The sequence below is a fragment of the Gekko japonicus genome, unplaced genomic scaffold (genome assembly GCF_001447785.1).
Source record: "Gekko japonicus isolate JY-2015 unplaced genomic scaffold, Gekko_japonicus_V1.1 scaffold1775, whole genome shotgun sequence".
NCBI classification, from domain to species: domain Eukaryota; kingdom Metazoa; phylum Chordata; class Lepidosauria; order Squamata; family Gekkonidae; genus Gekko; species Gekko japonicus.
Genome location: NW_015165872.1, coordinates 133,452 through 149,807, shown reverse-complemented (window position 1 = coordinate 149,807; position 16,356 = coordinate 133,452). Strand labels below are relative to the sequence as shown.

General features: G+C 45.8%; 2 long non-coding RNA genes across 2 annotated transcripts in view; both read right to left on the bottom strand.

Annotated features, from left to right (window-relative positions):
• Positions 1 to 1,595, bottom strand: part of LOC107110480 — a 3,068-nt gene extending 1,473 nt beyond the window's left edge. The window contains exon 1 of the long non-coding RNA XR_001482524.1: positions 1,415 to 1,595. This is a non-coding gene — a long non-coding RNA (uncharacterized LOC107110480). The remainder of the gene's footprint in view (positions 1 to 1,414) is intronic.
• Positions 1 to 15,439, bottom strand: part of LOC107110479 — an 18,151-nt gene extending 2,712 nt beyond the window's left edge. The window contains exons 1-2 of the long non-coding RNA XR_001482523.1: positions 15,348 to 15,439; positions 11,946 to 13,112 (exon numbers count right to left, since the gene is read on the bottom strand). This is a non-coding gene — a long non-coding RNA (uncharacterized LOC107110479). The remainder of the gene's footprint in view (positions 1 to 11,945; positions 13,113 to 15,347) is intronic.
• Positions 15,440 to 16,356: the final 917 nt, after the last annotated feature.

Below are 16,356 nucleotides of genomic sequence, written 5' to 3'. Positions count from 1 at the left end.
CTCCTTAGATAACCGCTCTGAGCAGTGTTCCCTCTAGCTGAGTTTCTGTGAGCTAGCTCACAGGTTTTTTTAGCCTCCGGCTCACACATCTTTGTCTTTGCTCAGGAAGGAGGGCTCCAAAGCAAACTAATTTATGCAGAAGCCAAATTGCTGGCTCACAACTTTAATGCCAGTAGCTCACAAAGTAGAATGTTTGGTCACAAGACTCCACAGCTGAGAGGGAGCATTGGCTCTGAGAAAACTTGTGACTGACCCAAGATCACACCAGCAGCTGCATATGTGGAGGAGTGGGGAATCAAACCCGGTTCTCCCAGATTAGAGTCCGCGCTCCTAACCACTACACCAAACTGGCTCTCATTCTTAGTATTCTAAGGTGCCTCGAACATAGAAAGGTGAGATTAAAAAAATACTCCTAATAAATAAATGAAATCATTGTGTTTAGACATGACTGCTAATCAGAACCTCCATATACATGGGCAATACACCTCTGGTGCTAAATAAGAAGGCGGTGATTTTCATGCTCAGCATGTGATGTTCCAAGAGGAAGAGGAAGAAGAAGAGAAGTTATTGGATTTATACCCCGCCTTTCACTACCCAAAGGTGTCTCAGAGTGGCTTACAAACTCCTTTCCCTTCCCCTCCCCACAAAAGGCACCCTGTGAGGTAGGTGGGGCTGAGAGAGCTCTGACAGAAACTGCTCTTTTTCAAGGACAGCTCTTATCAGAACTACGGCTTGCCCAAGGTCATCCAGCCAGGTGCAAGTGGAGGAGTGGGGAATCAAACCCGGTTCTCCCAGATTAGAGTCCGTGCCCTTAACCACTACACCAAACTGGCTCTCTGGTTTGTCATCTGGTTGATCTATGATATACCCAGCAAGGTATTTTTTAATGTTATTAAAGGAAGCATTGTGGGATTGGATCCCCTAAGAACTGTTCTATGCATTTAAAAAGTCCACTCTGATCACACAGAGTAAATAATCCCCTTTCAATCCCCTTTCGATGCACTTTCAAACTGGATTTTGTCAGTACACACAGTCAAATCCAGTTTGAATGTGCACTGAAAATGGATTCTTTAGTTTTTTTCTGATCACAGCCTTGAGAGCTTCTTTCGGAACCAGGGAGGACTTGACAATAGAAGTTCAGCGTCTTAACCACTTGAGCTCCCAATATAGCAAAGGGAGCTTTGAATCTTGAAAGCCCCTACCCTGAGATCCCTGCTGGTCCCAAAGCTGTTACTGGACTCAGACCTAGCTGTTCTGCTGCAGACCAAACACCCTCTCAAACAGGAAGGATCTCCTCTGTCTAAAATTTCATATTGTCTTACATCCTTCCACATATTGCAGTGAAGCATCCCATTAAAGCCTATGGTTCCCAGCACCCCAGCATCAAGAGAGAGAGAGAGAAAAGGTGACTTACCAACTGTTCACAGATGGAAGAGGCAGTGAAGGCAAGCGAAGGCAAGCGAATGAAGAACCTGGTCCGATGGTGGCCTTTTTATACGGCTCCGACAGTCTGACCCCCCAGGAAATGAGACACTGCCGGAGAATCCCTTATTTACCATTCAAATGCTTTCTTTCTTTGGTGGCATCTTCCGGTACGAATTCCTTGACTCGATGGTCACTTTTTTAAAAATATAGTGAGCCGCCAGATCCCGAGGATGACTATAATAATGATCCAGAAAATCCTGTACTAACACCAGAAGGCAGCAATGCCCAGAGGACAATTGCGAAGGATGTATGCACTCACGAGGATAATGACATTCAAGAGATGTTGCCCGTGATGTATCCAGTGAAAGAACCATTATTTAAAAGTAGGATCTGGAGCTGCTAGCTTCGTATCTTTTCCTTATCTGTCAGCCTTATCGACGCACTTGGCTGCCCTGAAACCTCAGCGTTTCTCTCCATAGAAACATAACATACAACATTTGTAAGTCCTTTAATGATAAAGACAAGATAGGTCCAGGTGGTAGCCCTGGCTGGTTGGATTTGCCAAAGGGCATCATGCACCTATGTCACAAATGAAGGACTAATTGACTTCCAGTTCTGATCTCTGTCCAAAGGCCATCTCGAGCTTCCAACTCACCCAATTTCGCATGTTTACTCTGTTGGCTTCCGCTAGGATGAAAGTATAGATGGTCATGTGACCCACTCATCCTGGCCCCAACGACAAAAAATGGAAAAAAAATCAGTGCAAGAAGGAGGTTCGGGCGCCCTAATCGCATTCATAGCGAGAGATGGCTGTCCAGATTGGCAAAATGGCTGATTCACAGTGCAAATATTTGGAAAGTCCTTGATTTTCCTGGTGTCAGAAAACTCGCTAGGGAACCAGGAGAATTGTGGGGGTGAGTCTGCTTTGATAAGGGAGGCAGCTGCAGCTGTCTGATCATCCCTTTTAAATGCAATAGGGAACTGTTAGCAGATGAGCTGAATATTTGTTTTTATGTGTTTATGTTTGCTGACACACACACTCACTGCCATGGACTGTGACTATGAATCCCTATGGGTTTGGGACAGCTGTGTGCTTTGAATTCTGTGGCTGCTTCACCTGAGAGCTGCCCTGCCTGCACTTTAGGCTAATGAGGTCTACACCCACACACCCCCAGCCTGAGGGAGAAGAAAGCATCACCATTGTGGGTCAGCACAAACAACAACTTTTATGGTTTCAACCACCATGAGTGAACTCTAAGGAGACAGGTAACCCTTGGTATCTGGTTTGCATCTAAAAAGACAGTTTCCTGCCAAATGGTCGTTTTATGGCTTGGGACCAAGCTACATCCATCTACACTTCAATGGCTGCCTTGGCATCATCTTCACACCTTGACCAGATGCATCCCCTGAGTTAAAGGTTTAGATTTCAATATTGCCCACTCCTCCTAGGTAGAGACGTCATTACCTAATACCCAATAGTGTTAAAGTCCTGGGACGGACCACAGGTAGGAAGGACAAGGAGGATGGCATTAATGCCAGCCCCCAAGAGCCCCCTATATAAAGTGAGGTTCAACAGTTTGAACCCCGCTAGCCATCTTCTCTCTTAAGCTATTTACTTGCAGCCCTGCTGTACAAGTAACTCTTTGTTCTTACTGATCCATTGGACTGCAGCCAAGAGGTCAGCACGTGTTGGCAGGTTCCAACCGTGTGCATATAGATTCCTTATAGTTATTCTAGTCTCATTCCTGTATTCGTCACTGAGAAGGTCAAGCTTCGGATCAGATAAGTATTGGCTACTTCCCTTCCCATCCTTTAGTGTAAAAGTGACTATTTCCTACTTCTGCAACCCTGAGGAACTCATACGATTGTGTGTATGTATGTGAACCAAATATTATTATCCAGTAAAAGAACAACTTGATTTCAATATATGGGTCTGGTCTCCTTTTATACCACTGGGAAATTCCTTGGGTCGGTTTTGGACTTCTGTATACACAGGCAAAAGGACCCCAAACATTTAGTCTGGCCTCTGCTGTAGATAAAGCAGTTTGGCTAACAGAACAGTGCTGAAACTCAATCAAAGTGACTGTGTGACCACAGCCCATGTCATCACTGAGGTGGTTTTCTGCAGGTGCTTTTTGGCACAACCTTGTGGGAGACATAGTGCCCCCCAGAATCATATAATGGCCTGACTCAACCATCTATGATCGTGTTGGAGGGGATTCAATGTCATCTGGTCTGCAGATGTATGGGCAGTTTGAAAAAAATACCCAAATAAATGGGAATCGCAGTGTAAGTTACATACTAAATACAAAAAAGCAATCACTGTGATATATAGGTGGCTCTACTTTATTTGGTAAAACAGCATACAATAACAACCATTCAAAGAATCTTATATCGCCATTTTCAAAAGGACTCATCCTTGTGTGATTATAAAACAAGACAAGTAGCCAGTTGTAAACTCATTTCATGTTACAACTTCTTCAGAAGTTTTCATTCTTCATTAAGTATCTTTCTCTTGTTGTTCTGTGTGGTTATCTTCCTATTGTCGCAATACAGCTTTTATATAAGGAACTTTTTTTCATTCTCAGAACTGTTAAACCTCACTGGTAAAGGGGACATATATTATCCTACATATATAAAAGCCCTAGCGTATTGGCACTTTCTGGCTTTCGTGCTGGCTGTGCTGTGCGCGCCATCAGCCATTGGCCCATCAACCGACACTCAAGAGTACTCACGTACCATTGGCTGGGTGCTGGGTCCACTCCTCTCCCGTGCCCACTGCCAGTTTGGCCACTATTCCCTGTCTGAGTAAACTGCCTAAACAGCTGTTTCTCCTGACAAAGATGTTTCTACTGCTGCTTGGCTCCTCCACGGATGGCTACTGAGGTGAACCACCGGCCATCAAACCATTCTCTTCTCCTCCTGCTGTGGCCACTTTCCCCTCAGTGGCTGTTGCTGGGCAGCTAAGCTTGGTTCTGTCAGTAAAAAGACAGGGGCATGAGGCCCTTTTCAGGTCTACTTTGGCCTTTGTGGGGAATGCATTGGGGCCAGTCCTGACTAGGGTTGCCAGCTCCATGTTGGGAAATTCCTGGAGATTTTGTGGTGGAGTCTATGGAAGCCAGAGTTTGAGGAGGAGAGAGGCCTCAGCTAAATAGACTGTCATAGAGTCCACCCTCCAAAGCAGTTATTTTCTCCAGGGGGAGAGAGAGATCTGTTGTCTGGAGTTCAGTTGTGATTCCAGGTGGTCTTCAGGCACCATCTGGAGGTTGGCTACCCTAGGCCTGGCAGCACCCTCTGCATGACTTGATGACAGCTGACTGTCATGAATTAAGTAGGCCTAGCTACTTGCTCCTGTTCACCACCAGCAGCCCCCCTAGGATAGCCAGTGTGGCATAGTAGTTAGTGCTTCAGAGCATGGTCTGCCAGGCTAGGTTCTTCCTGTGAAAGCTGAGTGGGTGATTTCAGATCACCCAAAGACTTTCAGCCTAACCTACCTCACAGGGTTGTTGTGCAGATCGAAAGGGGGAGAGGAGAATGATGTGAGCTGCTTTGATCCCCACTGTGGAAAAAGACTGTACTTTTCCTAGGTAGAGGTAGAGAGAGGGGGGAGGAGATGGAAACCTGAAGTCAGAGGGGTAGGTAAAGGTAGGTTGATGGTTGGCTGGGAAGGATGGAGTTGCCAACTCCAGGTTGGAAATTCCTGGAGATTTGAGGGGTGGAGCCTGGAGGTGGTGGGGTTTGAGGAGGGTTGGGACCTTAGACAGGTACAATGCCATAGACTCTACCCTCCAAACCAGCCATTTCCTCCTGGGGAACCATTGTTGCCAATCTCCAGGTGAAGGCTGGAGATCCCTCAGAATTACAACAACTTTGCTGATGGCAGAGATCAGTTCCCCTGGAGAAAATCGTGGACTCTGCCAAGGTCGCCACAACAAATTGTCACTGAGTGACCAAGGTCAGGGCACCCACCCAGAGCCTCTTTCTAGAGCTCATTGTATTTATTTCCACAACATTTATTCCTATTTTTAAAATACTGTTTATATTGATAATGGATTTTTAAAGAAGTAAAGGCAAGCCTAATTTTAAACAGAAAAAACCCCCCCCCCCCCCGTGCTAAGAAAGTCGCCCCCACTAGACACGAAAGAATGTGTTGGGAGACAGTGTAGTTCTCTCTATCTGCTAACAGATAGAGTTGCCGATAAGTGGCATGTCTCAGAGAAAAAAGGCCACATCTGTTTTGAACTGCTTGAAAGAGAACACCCTCCCCATGTGTTCTAATAAATTAAAGAAGTAAATTTATTTAATAAGGGTTTTAAGTATCTGTGTGCTTATAGTTAAAGATAAGTTATTCTGTCTGCTTAAAAGCCAAGTCTTATAGCTAATGGGTTTACATGGTTTAAAGCCAGCCATCATTAAATTCTGAAGTTGGCATGCACATCTCTAAAAAGGTAACACACTTGTTTTTGCAAGAGCCCCATTGTTACATATTTTGGGTGTCATAAAGGAAGCTGAAAAGATGAGAGCCAGTTTGGTGTAGTGATTAAGTGTGCAGACTCTAATCTGGGAGAACCGGGTTTGATTCCACACTCCTCCACTTGCACCTGGCTGGATGACCTTGGGCAAGCCATAGTTCTGATAACAGCTGTTCTTGAAAAAAGAGCAGTTTCTTTCAAGAGCTCTCAGCCCCACCTACCTCACAGGGTGTCTGTTGTGGGGAGGGGAAGGGAAAGGAGTTTGTAAACTGCTCTGAGACACCTTTGGGTAGTGAAGGGCGGGGTATAAATCCAATCTCCTCCTCCTCCTCCTCCTGAAAATAAATTTTAGTTTTAAAGACAGCAGCCCTAAGAAGGGCTGTGAAAACAATTGTCATGTTCAAGGTTAGACACCAGATGAAAAAACAGATGTAGTAATGTTGTCATCCAGGTTTTTACAAGAAGTCTTTGATTTCCAGAGTAACATTGGAAATGTCTCGGACATGAGCCAAAGGAAAAATGCCAAAAATACAATAAAGAGAAAATCCCAAAGGAAAGGTAGACAAATTATGGTCTTTTTAAAAGAAGCCTCATGAAAACTTTGAAATTGTCCTTTATACAGTTTATGTCTCTGGGACCTGGCATTAAATGTTATGGCAGACATGGCCTGCCCCAACAAAGTGACACTTATGTCAGATCCGGCCCTCGTGAGAAATGAGTTCGACACCCCTGCCTCAGACTATCATCATGTAGCTTAATATGTGATTATATGAGATGTATTAATACCTGTAATTAATCTGTTTGTCAAACAATATAGAGCTATTGTGACTTCAGAGCTGAAGCTGTAAACACATTCCTATGGAAGGGACTATTTTTGACGACACAAATGTTGTCTCTTTTTGGCCAAGTTTTCCTTTGGGAAAAGGTCTCTCCGTTAGCCCAAGACAACAATGTTGTAACTTCTGAAGATGCTATGGCACACAGACTGAATGTTATCTGAATGTTAAAAGTAGAACTATGGACACGAGCTAGCAACATTTTGTATCTAGACCTCAAAGACATGTAATAATGTTTTGTTTAAACTGAATGTAATCTTGGAATGTCTGAAGACCACACCCAGAGAGCAGTAGAAGCTAGTGGCAACATCTTTATCAAAAGCCACATTTGGCAAGACATTGAAGACTTGTTTTGTACAGGTGAACTTATAGTAATGCTTTGTTCATTAACTGATATCTCAGTGTCTAGGAACATGACTTTGAAACAAAATTGGAAGCATTTTCGTCACTGATGAACGTGGTTCATGTGTGAAGGAGAACAAAGAGATTACGAGTACGCATGCACCATATTTCAAACAAAGAAAACTCAAGTGAGCATGCCTGGCTGATGTCATAAGGGAAGTACTTCTTTATGATGTCATAAAAGGAAGTCCTTCTTCACCCAAGGAGTGATTAACACATGGAATTCACTGCCACAGGAGGTGGCGGCGGCTACAAGCATGGACGGCTTCAAGAGGGAATTGTATAAACATATGGACCAGAGGTCCATCAGTGGCTATTCGCCACAAGGTATAGATAAGGACTCTGTGGCAAGTGATGCTCTGTCTTCTTGGTGCTTGCGGGGGGGGGTCAACAGTGGGAGGGCTTCTGGAGTTCTGGCCCCACTGGTGGACCTCCCGATGGCACCTGGTATTTTTGGCCACTGTGTGACAGAGTGTTGGACTGGATGGGCCACTGGCCTGATCCAGCATTGGCTTCTCTTATATTCTTATATGGAGCAGAGGCCTTTCAGTGGCTATGAGCCACAAGGTATAGATAGGAACTCTCAGTCTGGGGCAAGTGATGCTCTGTTTTTTTGGAGCTTGGGGGGGCAACAGTGGAAGGGCTTCTAGTGTCCTGGTCCCACTGGTGGACCTCCTGATGGCACCTGGTATTTTTGGCCACTCTGTGACACAGAGTATTAGACTGGATGGGCCGTTGGCCTGATCCAACATTGGCTTCTCTTTAATTCTTATATGGAGCAGAGGCCCATCAGTGGCTATTCGCCACAAGGTATAGATAGGGACTCTCGGTCTGGGGCAAGTGATGCTCTGTCTTGGTGCTTGGGGTGTGTGTGTGCAACAGTGGGAGGGTTTCTAGTGTCCTGGCCCCGCTGGTGGACCTCCTGAGGGCACCTGGTATTTCTGGCCACTGTGTGACCCAGAGTGTTGGACTGGATGGGCCATTGGCCTGATCCAACATTGGCTTCTCTTATGATCTTAAGGGGAGGTCTTAAGATGTCATAATGGGAGGATCATCAGAGGGTATAAAAGCTGTCACCCCGAGTTACTCAGTTGAGCTATTCAGCTTGGCACTGAGCTGAGAGGGTTCCCTTTATTAATAAAGCTATCTTTCCTCTTGCTACTCTGCCTTCTGTCTGTTGGCGTGACTTTTTGGCTCAAGCCATGCCAGTCTAAGAGCCCTTCAACCTTGGGGCATGGCTATCACTAGTAACTGGTGATGCTCATAATTGCTGTAAGGACACACCTCCAGCTCCATTGCTAGTTTATGGCTGTTGTTATTTCATTTTCATTGCAAATAAGGTGCTTCCTTTAAGTAGTGCTGTATTTAAATAATAGCATGGTGATTTCTAGAGCGGTCCAGGGGTTAGTTTTGACCTGTTTTTCTACTCTAAAACCCTGCCTGGCAAAATACATTCAATGGCTGGTCTTTGGCATTGCTGAGTTTGTGAGGCAAGATGAGGGATGTAGCCCTACAACCTCTGGGTTTACTGTAACGTCTTCGACATAATTGCTAATTCGTAGAAATTGCAGGCACACAAAACATATGCTTCATTCCCATTTCATTGGAAGACGTTCACATTCAGGGTCAAATTGAAGAGGATATGGGTACTTTGGCGTGGACTTCTCAGAGAGCAAAGTACAGGATTGAAAACTCTGGAATTCCTGGTGATTTGGGTTTGGAGCCTGAGGAGGGTGAGATTTGGGAAAGGGAGTATAATAGAGTAAAAAAAAGAGCTAGAGTCCAGTAGCACTTTAGAGACCAACAAGATTTGTGGCACTGCAGGGCTTTTTTTGTAGCAGGAACTCCTTTGCATATTAGGCCACACACCCCTGATGTATCCAGTCCTCCAAGAACTTACAGTAGCCCCTGTAAGAAGAGCTCTGTAAGCTCTTGGAGGATTGGCTACATTAGGGGTGTGTGGCCTAATATGCAAAGGAGTTCCTGCTACAAAAAGAGCTCTGTTAACAGTGGCAGGTTATGAACTTTTGTGAGTCATTGCTCACTTCTTCAGGTACCTGGTACCTGGTATCTAAAGAAGTGAGCAGGGACGCACAACAGCTCATACCTGTCACAAATTTTATTAGTCTTTAAGAGACCCAGTTTGACATACTGGTTGGGAGTGCGGACTCTAATCTGGGAGAACCAGGTTTGATTCCCCACTCCTCACATGTAGCTGCTGGTGTGACCTTGGGTCAGTGATGAGTCCTTCCAGAGCTGTTCTCACACGGGTAGTTTTCAAAAGAGCTCTCTCAGCCCCACTGACCTGGAGATGGTAAGCCACTCTGAGACTCCTTCGAGGAGTGAAGGGCGGGGTATAAATCCAATATCTTCTTCTTCTGCTACTACTGGACTCCTACTGTTTTCTACTGCTACAGACAGACTAACATGGCTACCCATCATAAGGCCATACGGTCCATAGTACAAAGTAGCCATTTTCTCCAGGGGAGCTGACCTCTAAAGCTTGGACATCAGTTATAACCCTCAGGCTGCACCTGGAGGTTGGCAGCTCTGGTTTTGTACCATCCTTAATGTCGTGATGATTACATATGAACTCTCCCCCCCCCCTCCATATTATGTTCTATGGAATCGCTGCATTTCTCTTGGCATTGCTGCAGAAGGGATGGTTAAGGTCCAAGGTGCATCTGAGGCTTTGGGCACCTGAATCAGGTGTTTCAAAGAAGGAGCCTGGGACCTACTTGAGACTGAAGGTGACAGAGAGGCTGGGACAAGTGAGAAGCTTTCGCATGAGAGGCCAGAGATGCATGCCTATTGCTCAAGAACAACAAAGTCCTAGCATTTGTGCAGTGTACACTCCGGGATCACAGGAATGTTCAGGCACAGAAGAGAAGAGTCATTCCTGGTGGCCCACAACCCTAGCTCGTCTCAGCTCAGTCCTGACCAATGCTCCCTCTAAGCTGTGAAGTCTTGTGAGCAAAAATTCTGCTTTGTGAGCTACTGGCATTAAAGTTGTGAGTGAGCAATTTGGCTGCTGCATAAATTCAGAGGACATTTCGGGGGGGAAAGCGGGAGAACGCAGTTCCCCCGGGTGAGGTGCAGGGGACGAAGCCCCGCCCCCTGCTTCCGGCCGCCCCGCTTCTGGCCCTCATTCAGCCAGGAGGAGGCAGGAGAAGAGGGAGGGTAAGTTGCTTCCTCCCTGCCTCTTCCCAACCCTGCCTGCCTGGGGCCAGGGAGGGCCTTGGCGGGGCTTCCTCGCACTCCCGCCGGCCTTGCAGGTCCACCGCCGGGCCCCTGATGTCAGGGGGTGTGGCATATGCTAATGAGTTATGCTAATGAGTTCCCCCAGCTTTTTTTCTACGAAATGACCCTTGCATAAATTACTTTGCTCTGGAGCCATCCTTCCTGAGCTAAGAACAAAAATTAAAAAAACTGTGAGCTAGCTCATACTGAGTCAGCTTAGAGGAAACACTAGTTCTGACACAATGCATTCATGAATGTACGGATAATTTTATGGAGCAGAAAATGGACCAATCAGCAGTGGAAAACATGGGAGGAGGAGGAGATTGGATTTATACCCCACCCTTCACTACCCAAACGTGTCTCAGAGCAGCTTACAAACTCCTTTCCCTTCCCCTCCCCACAACAGACACCCTGTGAGGTAGGTGGGGCTGAGAGAGCTCTTGACAGAAACTGCTCTTTTTTCAAGAACAGCTCTTATCAGAACTATGGCTTGCCCAAGGTCATCCAGCCAGGTGCAAGTGGAGGAGTGGGGAATCAAACCCGGTTCTCCCAGATTAGAGTCCGCGCACTTAACCACTACACCAAACTGGGAGAGCTGATTGGCAGAACTTTAAAGAGGAGAGCATCTAGTGCTTGAGGACAAGTTTTATTAAGAAACTCCCCACTCGTGGGGAGGGCGGCCTATAAATCAAATCAATCAATAAATAACAGAACCACAGGAATCTCAAGTTTGAGATTTGGTGTTACCATAAGAGTGATCCTGGGCATTAGAAAATCTGGAGAGATGCGGACATATTCCACCTATTCCCACACTCCAAGGCTCTGCAGTCGTCCCACACTGCACTTCTTTTTTGGTTCTAAAAAGAATTAGAGGGAGCTTCTTTTGAATGGCCAAGAACCACAACACACTTTTCCTTGGTCCCAACAAAATGGCTTTCTAGGTGAGACCAGCCAAGCTGGAACATTCCTGTTCAAGAAAACAAGGGCCTCAGTAACTGATGGAGGAAAATTTCCATTGGGTACCCTTCCTGCAACTAGGAAAAAAATGGCCCAGTTGTATATTGGAAGGCTTAGTTAGAATCATAGAATATTAGAGTTGGAAGGGACCTTGCAGGTCATCTAGTCCAAACCTTTGCACTCTGCAGGAGCATAGCTGAAAGATAGCCCTACATACCTACAACATATCCAAAAGATGGTCGCCCAGCCTCTGCTTGAAAACGTCAAGCGAAGGAGCATCCACCACCTCCCGAGGAAGACTGTTCTACTGCTTAACCACTCTTACAGTTAGGACGTTTCTCCTGATATTTAGCCGGTAACGACTCCCTTGTAATTTCCACCCATTAGATCTAGTCTTGCAATCCGGAGCAAGAGAGAATAGATCTGCTCCATCTTCTACATGACAGCCCTTCCAATATTTGAAGGCTTCAATCATGCCCCCTCTAAGCCTTCTCTTTCCCAGGCTAAACAGATGCAACTCTTTCAGCCTTTCCTCGTAAGACTTGGATCCCAACCCTCTCACCATCCTGGTTGCCCTCTTCTGGATACGCTTGAAGTTTCCAAGCTAGCTAACCTTGAAGCCATTAACCTGTTTCATGTCTGCCTGACTACAGATCATTATATGTTTGCAGTTTGAGTTTGAAGCTAGTTTTACACTTCGAGTAGAAGACGGTGTGTGGTAGGCCACATCTGACCATACTTCATCGCCATACTCCATCACCTAAATTCCATGGTCTCTGGGCACCCCTTGATTTCCTCTGAGCTGGCCAGCCAGAAGGGCAGAATTTTACTCAGCTTTTAGTCTGGGGGTACAGTTGCCAATCCCTGAATTATTATTATTTTTTAAAAAGAGGCAAAGTCTCATATCATTGGCCCCTTGTTTACCAGGCACAGAGGAACCAGAGCTGAGTGGTAGAACATCTCACACACACACCCAGGCAGAAGGGTGCCAAACACATCTCCATTTAAAAGGATCTCAGGTAACAAATTCTGGAAAAGAGCTTTCTGCCTGAGAGCTTCTGTGATCCAGGTAGACAGCACTGAATCTGAAGGGCCAGTCATCTCAGTTGGTAAAAGACAACATCATATGATCATATCTGAATGGAAATAGAGCTATGAAGGTGTTTTGTTATTATGCAATGAACACCAGAACACAGAAAATGTCCATGCTTGCAAGGTTTATTGTCCCCAGAGAAATGACAGTACAGTAGGAAAAGCAATTCTGGAAGAACTTCCATTCCCAGAAGATGAACACATTAGTTGTTAGATGGTGAGAAAGAACACATCATCCTCAAGCAGTGGATGCTTGCTTTTATGTTCTCACAGACTTATGTGCTGAACGTGATCTCTGGGCAGGGAAGGGAAGATGAAGAGTGAGTAGCTTAAGAAGGCGAGGGAGAGAGCATCACAACATCCTCAGATGGAAAGGACCAGCCGGGTTTTCCACAGATCTCAGAGGAAGGCTTGGACACTGGGGACTTGCTGGATTACTTAGCCGCAGCAGCCACCCCGGTTGTTTCCTCCACAGCAGTAGACCATGGGTTGACAACTTGGTTGACAACACCCACCGCAGCACGAATTGGGGAGGCAGATCACTCTCATTCCGTTGTTGTTAGACCCGCCGCCGCCGCAGTCGCAGTCGCAGTCGCAGCCGCCGCCACTATTACCGCTGTTGATCAGGATGAGCCTGCATCCTCCTCCTCCACCGCAGCAGTTCATGTTGAGGTTTCTTGAGGTGAACCTTGAAAAAGAATAACCCTTATTGGCAAATGCATTCTTTGCTAAAGGTTCAGAGAGCAATAGGGCATACATAACAGGAAACCAGGGGGCACTAAACAGGGGGACCGCTTTGGTTTTGCTGTCACCAAAGACAAAACACTGGGCCATTTCAGCCCCAAAATTATGACTGAATACTCTTCTTTTGTAGGCCCAAAGACAAAACAGTGGGCCATTTCAGCCCCAAAAGTATGACTGAATACTCTTCTTTTGTAGGCCCAAAGACAAAACAGTGGGCCATTTCAGCCCAAAAATTATGACTGAATACTCTTCTTTTGTAGGCCCAAAGACAAAACACTGGGCCATTTCAGCCCAAAAATTATGACTGAATACTCTTCTTTTGTAGGCCCAAAGACAAAACACTGGGCCATTTCAGCCCCAAAATTATGACTGAATACTCTTCTTTTGTAGGCCCAAAGACAAAACAGTGGGCCATTTCAGCCCAAAAATTATGACTGAATACTCTTCTTTTGTAGGCCCAAAGACAAAACAGTGGGCCATTTCAGCCCAAAAATTATGACTGAATACCCTTCTTTTGTAGGTCCCCCACAAAAAAATCTCATCAGAGGAAAAAAAACAACCCAAACCTATTATTTTCGGAAGGAAGTGAGTGCTTGAGCAGTTGTGGTGTAATGGGACCAGAACAGTTGTGGTGTTGGACCAGAACAGGGCAGACCAAAGTTCAAATCTGCTTACCGAACAGCACTGGACAAGCAACCGTCTCTCAGCCTAAGCTGTTCATAAGTCTGTTGTGTAACCTAAAACTCTGAAGAGACGGACTACGGATCTTGCCCTGAGATCTATGGAGGAGGGGCAAGAGTAAAATGTGATCTCTCGATTGAGAGGGGAAGCTAGAACCCGTCTCTTTGACTTCTAGGTTTCTCTGTGCAGGGGATTTTCTTTTTGTACAGAGGAGTGCCGACTGGTATGAGCCCTTATTCCTCATTCTGAAGTGGTTCTAGCCAGGCAGAAGTTAACCATGGAAAACTCACTTCCCATGTCTTTGTAAATGAGCACGGAAAGTATATGATTTTGAACAGAATGAGCTGTCGTCGGCCGGAAATCAGCATTCTACAATCTGTCTAGTTGTTTGTTTAAGTATGCTGTTTTATTAGCATTCTAAGGTGCCTTGAATATAGAAAGGTGAGGGGGGAAAGACCCCTAATAAACAAATAAAATCATTGTGTTAGAGATGAGTGCTAATCAGAACCTCCATGTCTGCAGGCAGTACAGCTCAGGTGCTAAATAAGAAATCTGTGGCTTCCGTGCTCAGTATGTGGTAGTCCAAGAGACATCTGGTTGGTCTTAGTTGGACCCCAGCAAGGCATCTTTTTAATGTTGTTAAAGGAAGTGGTGTGGGATTGAACCCCCTAAGAACTGTTCTATGCATTTTGAAAGTCTGCTACGTTCAAGGTTGAGTCCAAGGCTGTGATCGCACACAGTAAATTATCCCCTTTCAGTCCCCTTTTAATCCACTTTGAATGCACTTTCCAACTGGATTTTGCCCGTTCACACAGTAAAACCCAGTTGGAAAGTGCACCGGAAGTGGATTGAATGTGGATCGATCGCTTCTTTCAGAACCAGTAAGGATCTGACAATAAAGCAAGTAAAAGGTAAAGGTTCCCTTGCTCGAAAGCCAGTCGAGTCCGACTCTAGGGTTGCGGTGCTCATCTCCGTTTCAAAGCCGAAGAGCCAGCGCTGTCCGAAGACGTTTCCGTGGTCATGTGGCCGGCATGACTAAACACCAAGGCGCACAAAACGCTGTGACCTTCCCACTGAAGTGGTACCTATTTATCTACTTGCAAGTTCTTGCTTTCGAACGGCTAGGTTGGCAGGAGCTGGAACTAGAGACGGGAGCTCACTCCGTCATGCGGCAACCCGGGTCTCGAACTGCTGAACTACCGACCTTCCACAGCCTGCAGTTCAGCGTCTTAACCACTTGAGCTCCCAATATAGCAAAGGGAGCTTTGAATCTTGAAAGCCCCTACCCTGAGATCCCTGCTGGTCCCAAAGCTGTTACTGGACTCAGACCTAGCTGTTCTGCTGCAGACCAAACACCCTCTCAAACAGGAAGGATCTCCTCTGTCTAAAATTTCATATTGTCTTACATCCTTCCACATATTGCAGTGAAGCATCCCATTAAAGCCTATGGTTCCCAGCACCCCAGCATCAAGAGAGAGAGAGAGAAAAGGTGACTTACCAACTGTTCACAGATGGAAGAGGCAGTGAAGGCAAGCGAAGGCAAGCGAATGAAGAACCTGGTCTGCTGGGGCCTTTTTATACAGCTCCGACAGTCTGACCCCAGGAAATGAGACACCACCAGACAATTTCCTTATTCACCAACCAAATGCTTTTTTCCCTCCTCCGCCGGCATCTTCCAGTTGAAATTCCTTGACTCAATGGTCACATTTTTTGGTTGTTTTAATGGAGAGAGCCGCAAGATCCCGAGGATGACTATAATAATGATCCGGAAAATCCAGTATGAACACTAGAAGGCAGCAGTGCCCAGAGGACAATTGAGAAGGATTTCTGAACTCACAAGGATAATGACTATCGAGAGACATTGCTTGTGATGCATTCGGCGGAAGAATCTTTATTAAAAAGCAGGATCTGTAGCCGCTAGCTGCTTGTCTTTTCCTTATCTGTCGACTTTATTGACCTACTTGGTGGCCTCCAAAACTTATCGTTTATCTCCATAAAAACATAACAAACATCATTTGTGAGTCCTTTAATGCTCGAGACAAGATAGGTGCAGGTGGCGGTCTCGGCTGGTTGGATTTGCCAAAGGGTATCATGCGCATAAGTCACAAAAATGGAGGAAAAGTTGACTTCCAGTTCTGATCTCTATCCAATGGCAATCCCATCCTTCCAACTCACCCATTTTGCATGCTTACTCTCTTAGCTTCCTCTAAGATGCAAGTATAGACAGGCATCCTGGCCTCGAGACCCTAAATCCCCCAAATCTTTTACTTAAAGGTAAGGTTTCCCTTGCTCAAAAGCTAGTCGAATACGACTCTAGGGGTCGGTGCTCATCTCGGTTTCTCCATGGTCATGTGGCCAGCATGACTAGATGCCGAGGTGCACAGAATGCTGTTACCTTCCCATTGAAGCAGTACCTATTTGTCTACTTGCAACTTCTTGCTTTTGAACTTCTCAGTTGGCAGAAGCTGGGACCAGAGACGGGAGCTCACTCCATCACATTACACTAG